This window comes from Dasypus novemcinctus, chromosome 22, assembly GCF_030445035.2.
Source record: "Dasypus novemcinctus isolate mDasNov1 chromosome 22, mDasNov1.1.hap2, whole genome shotgun sequence".
Lineage (NCBI taxonomy): Eukaryota > Metazoa > Chordata > Mammalia > Cingulata > Dasypodidae > Dasypus > Dasypus novemcinctus.
Window position 1 is genome coordinate 14,611,483 of NC_080694.1, and position 8,447 is coordinate 14,619,929.

The 8,447-nt window shown below is 56.2% G+C and overlaps 1 pseudogene; it reads left to right on the forward strand.

Moving 5' to 3' along the window:
- LOC105747543 (E3 ubiquitin-protein ligase Mdm2-like) overlaps positions 1 to 7,711 on the forward strand; it is a 170,810-nt pseudogene extending 163,099 nt beyond the window's left edge.
- The last annotated feature ends 736 nt before the right edge of the window (positions 7,712 to 8,447 follow it).

The window sequence follows — 8,447 nt, forward strand, 5'->3', positions numbered from 1 at the left end:
GACCCTGTTAGGTTGTACGCTGAAAAACTTCCCCCGTGCATTCTGTGAAGATGTATACAGCATAAGGTTACAACCAGGAAAGCTTAGGATGCTTTGTGAATTAGAATGGCCAACTTTCAGCATGGGCTGGCCCCAGGAGAGCATTTTAGATCCCTGGATCATCCATAAAGTCCATGATGCAGTAATCCAGGACCCCCAGACCAATTCCCCTACATTGATGCTTGGGAAAATGCTGTGAGCCAAAATCCACCTTGGTTAGGGTAGTGCATGACTAAGGAAGCTAGAATTTGCCTAATACAGAAACCAAGGAGTGCTGTCCCAGGGACCAGACCAAACAATCACTGTGCAAAGGGCCCAGAGAAAGTGTGCCCCAAGTCCAGTGCCAATCTGCCCATTTTAGAAGGGCCATTTGAACATGAATTTCCACCACCTTATGCGATGACTCCTGCCCCAGCAGTACTAAGGAATGAAAATGAGCTAGTCTCCCTAAGCAGTACCCCATTGTCATCATCCACATGGGGAAGTGTGATGCCCATATCATCCCCACCACTGCTTTTATCACCATCAGAAAGGGCACCTATACCATCCCTGCAGTTGCCTTTATCAACATCTGCACCAGAGAGCCCTATGCCATCTCTGCATCTTTTACCATCTCCTCAGTGGTTTTTGGCAACTTCTGCAATGGAAAATACAGATCAGCTGCTTTTAGAGCCCATTGCCCCTGGCAATGCTGCTGTGGCACTGCCAATCAGTCAGGGGGCAGATGCTGAGAGGTGGCAACTCAAACCATGGGAAGCCCTAGGGGCAGAGGGAGCAGAGAAAGCCTGCCTTCCAGCTACCTCTCCATGAAGCCTGGACCCAAATTTTTTACCATGCACATGGCCAGGTTTGGGGGGGGGGGGGAACTGGACATTCATCTATCAGCCCTTTACCATAGTGGACCTTTTTATCTGGAAAAGCCACACCTCACCATTCTCAGAGAAGCCTCAAGCCATGATGGACCTTTTCCAGTCCATCTTACAGACCCACAAACCCACCTGGGTTGATTATAAACAACTTACAATGACTTTGTTAAACTTTGAAAAAAGAATGCGTGTCATGCAGGGAGCTCTAACCTGGCTTAGAGAGCACCCACCTGAGGGAATTTTGGACAGTGACCAATGTGCCCACTTGCAGTTCCCAGAAGAGGACCCCCTGTGGGATCCAAAGAGCACAACCAGGCTCAACTGACTAGAAACTTTCCATAAGGCCTTAGTTGAATGATTCAGGGTGGGGAGCCACAAGACAGTAAATATGGCAAAAACTACTCAAATTCTACAGGCTCTGGATGAGAGTCCAGCTCAATTCTATGAGAGGCTGTGCGATGTGTTTTGTGTATGCACACCCTTCAAACCCAGACATTCCTGAGAGCCAAACAATGGTCAATGCCATGTTCATTGCCCAATCACAAGCTGCCATCTGAAGAAAGCTGCAGAAGTTAGATGGGTTTGCTGGAATGAATATCTCTCAGCTCATGGAAGTAGCTACTAAAGTCTATGTCAACCGTGATGTAGAAACAAGGAGGGAAGAAAGTCAGAAGATGAAGAAGGCAGATCTGACAGTGGCAATCATGGTAAAATCCATTCCTGTGTCAAGGAGAGTAAACTGAGAGGCTCTTGCCCTAAGGAGGGGGAAGGGCCTACACCTAAGGCAAAAATCAGTGTGTGTACTGCAAAGAGGATGGGCATTGGAAGCAAGAGTGTCCCAGCTGGCCACTCGACCCTGCCATTGCAGCCAAAACATTAGCCAGGAAAGCTAGTGGGGCATCACAAACCAAAACCTGGGTCCATAAAAGTTCAGGGAAAAAACCCTGCAAATTAGGTCATTGGGCTGGCAGGAATAGAGGACTCTGATGGAGATTATTAGGACAGACCGGGCTCCTATTCTTCTGGCCCCAGGGAGCCTATGGTCAGAGTCCAAATTGGGGGCCACACCATACATATGATGGTTGACACTGGGGCTCAACATTCTGTAATGACCAAGCCAATTGGGCCTCTCTCAAAAAGACAGGCCACTGTCATAGGGGCAACTGGCAAAAGTACCCAACAGCCCTTCCTGCAAGCCAGGAAAAAGAGGTCACTCACAAATTCCTTTATCTTCCAGAGTGCCCAGTCCCTCTCCTTGGTTGAGACCTGCTGTCTAAACTGCAGCTCAAATTGCCTTTGACATCACAGGGAAATCCACACTGACACTGGGGCCACAGGACCCTCTGAGAATAGTGCTAACCTTTCCTCTGCAGGAGGAATGAAGACTGTTTTGCCTCAGTGAAACTGGCCAGTCCATGCCCATGCAGGTCCCTTTTGAAGATGTGCCTAAAGTATGGGCAGAGGGTCACCCAATGGGGATGGCACATGACATTCCTCCAATTATTATTGAAATAAAGGCCACAGCCAGTCCAATAAGCATAAAGCAATATCCAGTTCCACGCGAAGTGCAAGTAAAGGTCAAGCTACATATTCAGAGATTACTGAATGAAAGCATATTGAGGCCATGCCCCTCCCCATGAAATGCGGTCACCCCTTGGGCTGAAGTGTGGTTTGCTGGCCTGGCGGGGGAGCAGCCGGGGTAGGCCAAGCCGCTGCCCCCATAATAAGGTGGTTGGTCGGACTCACCGCCACCCCTGAAGGGAACTCGGCATGGGCGCAGAGTGCCCTCGGGTCTCCCCTTCTCAGCAGCCATGCTTCCGCGGCCGCCCCTCCTCCCGGATGGCGCCACACGATGCCTGTGGGGCGGCACCCTTCTTCTTCTTTCTCCCTGCGCAGGCGCAGGGCGGAAAATTCCAGTCTGCCCTTTTCCCCTCCCCCGACAGCAGCAACAGCCAGGCGTGGGCGGAAAAATCCAGTCTGCCCTTTCCCCTCCCCCGACAGCAGCAACAGCCAGGTGTGGGCGGGAAACTCAAGTCTGCCCTCCACCCCAGCAACAGCAGCCACCAATCCCTAAACCCTGCCCCTTCCCCCAGCAACAGCGACAGCCAATCCCTAACCACCACCCCTCCCCCATCCAGTACCGCCCACTGACCTTTCGCCAGCAACCAATCAGAACAGGGCATGGCTTCGACCAATCAGCTTTCCCCAGCCCCTATAAAACTGTTGCCTCTCCCTCAATAAAGTGGACTTGCGTGTTTACCTTGTCTCCGCGGTAGTTTTTCTGCCGTGCGCCCTCCAGTCCTGAGAGCCCCCGACAAGGGCCTGGCCTCCCTTGTCCCCAGTTCATCGCCTGCTTCTCCGGGCGACCCCTTCGTCGCCGGCTTCTCCGGGCGACCCCGTCAGCCAAACCGCGCAACCCCTTGTGAGACCGATCCCTCGTCTGCTGCCAGACCGACCCCTCGTCCCAAGTGGGACCGACCCCTCGTCCCAAGCGGGACCGACCCCTCATCCAGAGCTGGACCGACCCCTCGTCCGCAGCCAGACCCCACCTCTACCGACCGAGCAAGCCGCCGCAGTTGGCGCCCAATGTGGGGCAAAGCAACCCCACCACAGCACAACGTGGGGCAAGGCAACCCCACCACAGCCTCACTCCATAACCTGGCGGCCCCCCCCTCCTTTCTTCTCACCATGGAGCTTCTCTCGTGCAACATTGCTGCTACCTGATCCTTGGCTACCTCATATGATCCATGGCGGTCTGGGAGAATCACTGGATGGCTTTCTCCTTCCATGTCGGGGGCTTATACCGACCCGCTATGATTAAGAGGAGCCTTGGATTTCTCGGGAGCGCGCGCTTGCACGTCTGAAGTAATCCTACCATAGCCCTACGCCCTCCTCTCTTCTCACCTTGGGACTTCTCTCGTGCAACATTGCTGCTACCTGAGCCTTGGCTACCTCATACAATCCACGGCAGTCTAGGAGAATCGCTGGATGGCTTTCTCCTTCCATGTCGGGGGCTTATACCAACCCGCTATGATTAAGAGGAGCCTTGGATTTCTCAGGAGCACGCACTTGCACGTCTGAAGTAACCCTACCATAGCCCTACGCTCTCCTCTCTTCTCACCCCTATCTTTTCGCTCTGCATTGCTGCTCCTGAACCTTGGTGACCTCATATGATCCACGGCGGTCTGGGAGAATCGCTGGATGGCTTTCTCCTTCCATGTCGGGGGTTTATACTGACCCGCTATGATTAAGAGGTGCCAATAAAACTCTCAGGAGTGCGTGCCTGAGCACCTCCACCCCTGCCTTCACCTCTGCCTCCTCCCCTCCGCGCTTGCTCCCCTTTGTCTTGCTCCACTGCTCGTCGTTCCGCCCTCCCCTCGTCGGGGCCTTCTCTTGGCCTGCGACCACCGTCGGAGCCCCACCGGCTCCGACCCCTCGTCTCACCGCGCACCTCGGCTCCCATCGCCACACTCTCAAGGTAAGGGCCCCTTTTCTTATCGGCTCCAAAAGGCCATTAGCAATGGGTAACATCCTATCTGCTAAGCAAGCCCTGCAAGTTCGGGCCCTCGCCGGTCTCCTAGACACTCACCGGTGTAAGATCTCTTTGAAACAGCCCCAAGTTTTCTGTAACCGCGGCCCCCCATGCCGCCATCACTCTCAAGCAGCTCCAGCCCTGCTAAACAGCCCACAACCCGCTTTCCCCGGCCCGCGGCCTGCTTTCTAGCAATCTAATAACGCTTCTGCTTTTAACAGCTCCCCATACTTCTGCGGAACTTCTCCTGTCTCGACCTCACTCCTCTTCTCAGCCATCCAAAGCATCCTTTCTCGTCCCCCACCCCCCTCCTTTTTTGCTTGAACCCCCATTGCGTTGCAGATTGGGCCGCCCCATGTCGGCCCGCCCCGTTAACATCGGCCTCTCTCGCGCCCGTGGAGACTTTGACCTTCCTATTGTCCTCGCCTACATCTCCACCACTCCTGATGCTGCTGCCACCACCACCGCTGGTGCCCTGACGCGACTTGTCCTCACAGCTGCGATCCTCCAGACCATCACACAGTCTGCCTCTACCGCTCTTCGCCGCCAAGAAGAGATCAACTACCTGTAACGCACTGTCACCCTGGACTTTTAACAAGCAGATGGACCTTATAGCCACCGAGATCAACGAGAATTGGACATTGGCCACCCTTGCTTACAACGGCAAGATACCACCCCCCAAATTGTACATTTATATCCCCGGCATACTCACCTCCCTCTTCAGCCCCGCTTCCCTCATTGCTTGCTGCCTCTTGGGCCTCGGCTACTTGCTACTGCTGCCATCCTGGCCCTTATTTGAAAAGAAGGGGGAAATGCGGTCACCCCTTGGGCTGAAGTGTGGTTTGCTGGCCTGGCAGGGGAGCGGCCGCGGTAGGCCAAGCCACTGTCCCCATAATAGGGTGGTTGGTCGGACTCACTGCCACCCCTGAAGGGAACTCGGCATGGGCGCAGAGTGCCCTCGGGTCTCCCCTTCTCGGCAGCCATGCTTCCGCGGCCGCCCCTCCTCCCGGATGGCGCCACACGATGCCTGTGGGGCGGCACCCTTCTTCTTCTTTCTCCCTGCGCAGGCGCAGGGTGGAAAATTCCAGTCTGCCCTTTTCCCCTCCCCCGACAGCAGCAACAGCCAGGCGTGGGCGGAAAAATCCAGTCTGCCCTTTCCCCTCCCCCGACAGCAGCAACAGCCAGGCGTGGGCGGAAAAATCCAGTCTGTCCTTTTCCCTTCCCCCGACAGCAGCAACAGCCAGGCGTGGGTGGGAAACTCAAGTCTGCCCTCCACCCCAGCAACAGCAGCCACCAATCCCTAAACCCTGCCCCTTCCCCCAGCAACAGCGACAGCCAATCCCTAACCACCACCCCTCCCCCATCCAGTACCGCCCACTGACCTTTCGCCAGCAACCAATCAGAACAGGGCATGGCTTCGACCAATCAGCTTTCCCCAGCCCCTATAAAACTGTTGCCTCTCCCTCAATAAAGTGGACTTGCGTGTTTACCTTGTCTCCGCGGTAGTTTTTCTGCCGTGCGCCCTCCAGTCCTGAGAGCCCCCGACAAGGGCCTGGCCTCCCTTGTCCCCAGTTCATCGCCTGCTTCTCCGGGTGACCCCTTCGTCGCCGGCTTCTCCGGGCGACCCCTTCGTCACCGGCTTCGCCGGGCGACCCCGTCAGCCAAACCGCGCAACCCCTTGTGAGACCGATCCCTCGTCTGCTGCCAGACCGACCCCTCGTCCCAAGTGGGACCGACCCCTCGTCCCAAGCGGGACCGACCCCTCATCCAGAGCTGGACCGACCCCTCGTCCGCAGCCAGACCCCACCTCTACCGACCGAGCAAGCCGCCGCAGTTGGCGCCCAATGTGGGGCAAAGCAACCCCACCACAGCACAACGTGGGGCAAGGCAACCCCACCACAGCCTCACTCCATAACCTGGCGGCCCCCCCCTCCTTTCTTCTCACCATGGAGCTTCTCTCGTGCAACACTGCTGCTACCTGATCCTTGGCTACCTCATATGATCCATGGCGGTCTGGGAGAATCACTGGATGGCTTTCTCCTTCCATGTCGGGGGCTTATACCGACCCGCTATGATTAAGAGGAGCCTTGGATTTCTCGGGAGCGCGCGCTTGCACGTCTGAAGTAATCCTACCATAGCCCTACGCCCTCCTCTCTTCTCACCTTGGGACTTCTCTCGTGCAACATTGCTGCTACCTGAGCCTTGGCTACCTCATACGATCCACGGCAGTCTAGGAGAATCGCTGGATGGCTTTCTCCTTCCATGTCGGGGGCTTATACCAACCCGCTATGATTAAGAGGAGCCTTGGATTTCTCAGGAGCACGCACTTGCACGTCTGAAGTAACCCTACCATAGCCCTACGCTCTCCTCTCTTCTCACCCCTATCTTTTCGCTCTGCATTGCTGCTCCTGAACCTTGGTGACCTCATATGATCCACGGCGGTCTGGGAGAATCGCTGGATGGCTTTCTCCTTCCATGTCGGGGGTTTATACTGACCCGCTATGATTAAGAGGTGCCAATAAAACTCTCAGGAGTGCGTGCCTGAGCACCTCCACCCCTGCCTTCACCTCTGCCTCCTCCCCTCCGCGCTTGCTCCCCTTTGTCTTGCTCCACTGCTCGTCGTTCCGCCCTCCCCTCGTCGGGGCCTTCTCTTGGCCTGCGACCACCGTCGGAGCCCCACCGGCTCCGACCCCTCGTCTCACTGCGCACCTCGGCTCCCATCGCCACACTCTCAAGGTAAGGGCCCCTTTTCTTATCGGCTCCAAAAGGCCATTAGCAATGGGTAACATCCTATCTGCTAAGCAAGCCCTGCAAGTTCGGGCCCTCGCCGGTCTCCTAGACACTCACCGGTGTAAGATCTCTTTGAAACAGCCCCAAGTTTTCTGTAACCGCGGCCCCCCATGCCGCCATCACTCTCAAGCAGCTCCACCCCTGCTAAACAGCCCACAACCCGCTTTCCCCGGCCCGCGGCCTGCTTTCTAGCAATCTAATAACGCTTCTGCTTTTAACAGCTCCCCATACTTCTGCGGAACTTCTCCTGTCTCGACCTCACTCCTCTTCTCAGCCATCCAAAGCATCCTTTCTCATCCCCCACCCCCCTCCTTTTTTGCTTGAACCCCCATTGCGTTGCAGATTGGGCCGCCCCATGTCGGCCCGCCCCGTTAACATCGGCCTCTCTTGCGCCCGTGGAGACTTTGACCTTCCTATTGTCCTCGCCTACATCTCCACCACTCCTGATGCTGCTGCCACCACCACCGCTGGTGCCCTGACGTGACTTGTCCTCACAGCTGCGATCCTCCAGACCATCACACAGTCTGCCTCTACCACTCTTCGCCGCCAAGAAGAGATCAACTACCTGTAACGCGCTGTCACCCTGGACTTTTAACAAGCAGATGGACCTTATAGCCACCGAGATCAACGAGAATTGGACATTGGCCACCCTTGCTTACAACGGCAAGATACCACCCCCCAAATTGTACATTTATATCCCCGGCATACTCACCTCCCTCTTCAGCCCCGCTTCCCTCATTGCTTGCTGCCTCTTGGGCCTCGGCTACTTGCTACTGCTGCCATCCTGGCCCTTATTTGAAAAGAAGGGGGAAATGCGGTCACCCCTTGGGCTGAAGTGTGGTTTGCTGGCCTGGCAGGGGAGCGGCCGCGGTAGGCCAAGCCACTGTCCCCATAATAGGGTGGTTGGTCGGACTCACTGCCACCCCTGAAGGGAACTCGGCATGGGCGCAGAGTGCCCTCGGGTCTCCCCTTCTCAGCAGCCATGCTTCCGCGGCCGCCCCTCCTCCCGGATGGCGCCACACGATGCCTGTGGGGCGGCACCCTTCTTCTTCTTTCTCCCTGCGCAGGCGCAGGGTGGAAAATTCCAGTCTGCCCTTTTCCCCTCCCCCGACAGCAGCAACAGCCAGGCGTGGGCGGAAAAATCCAGTCTGCCCTTTCCCCTCCCCCGACAGCAGCAACAGCCAGGCGTGGGCGGAAAAATCCAGTCTGTCCTTTTCCCT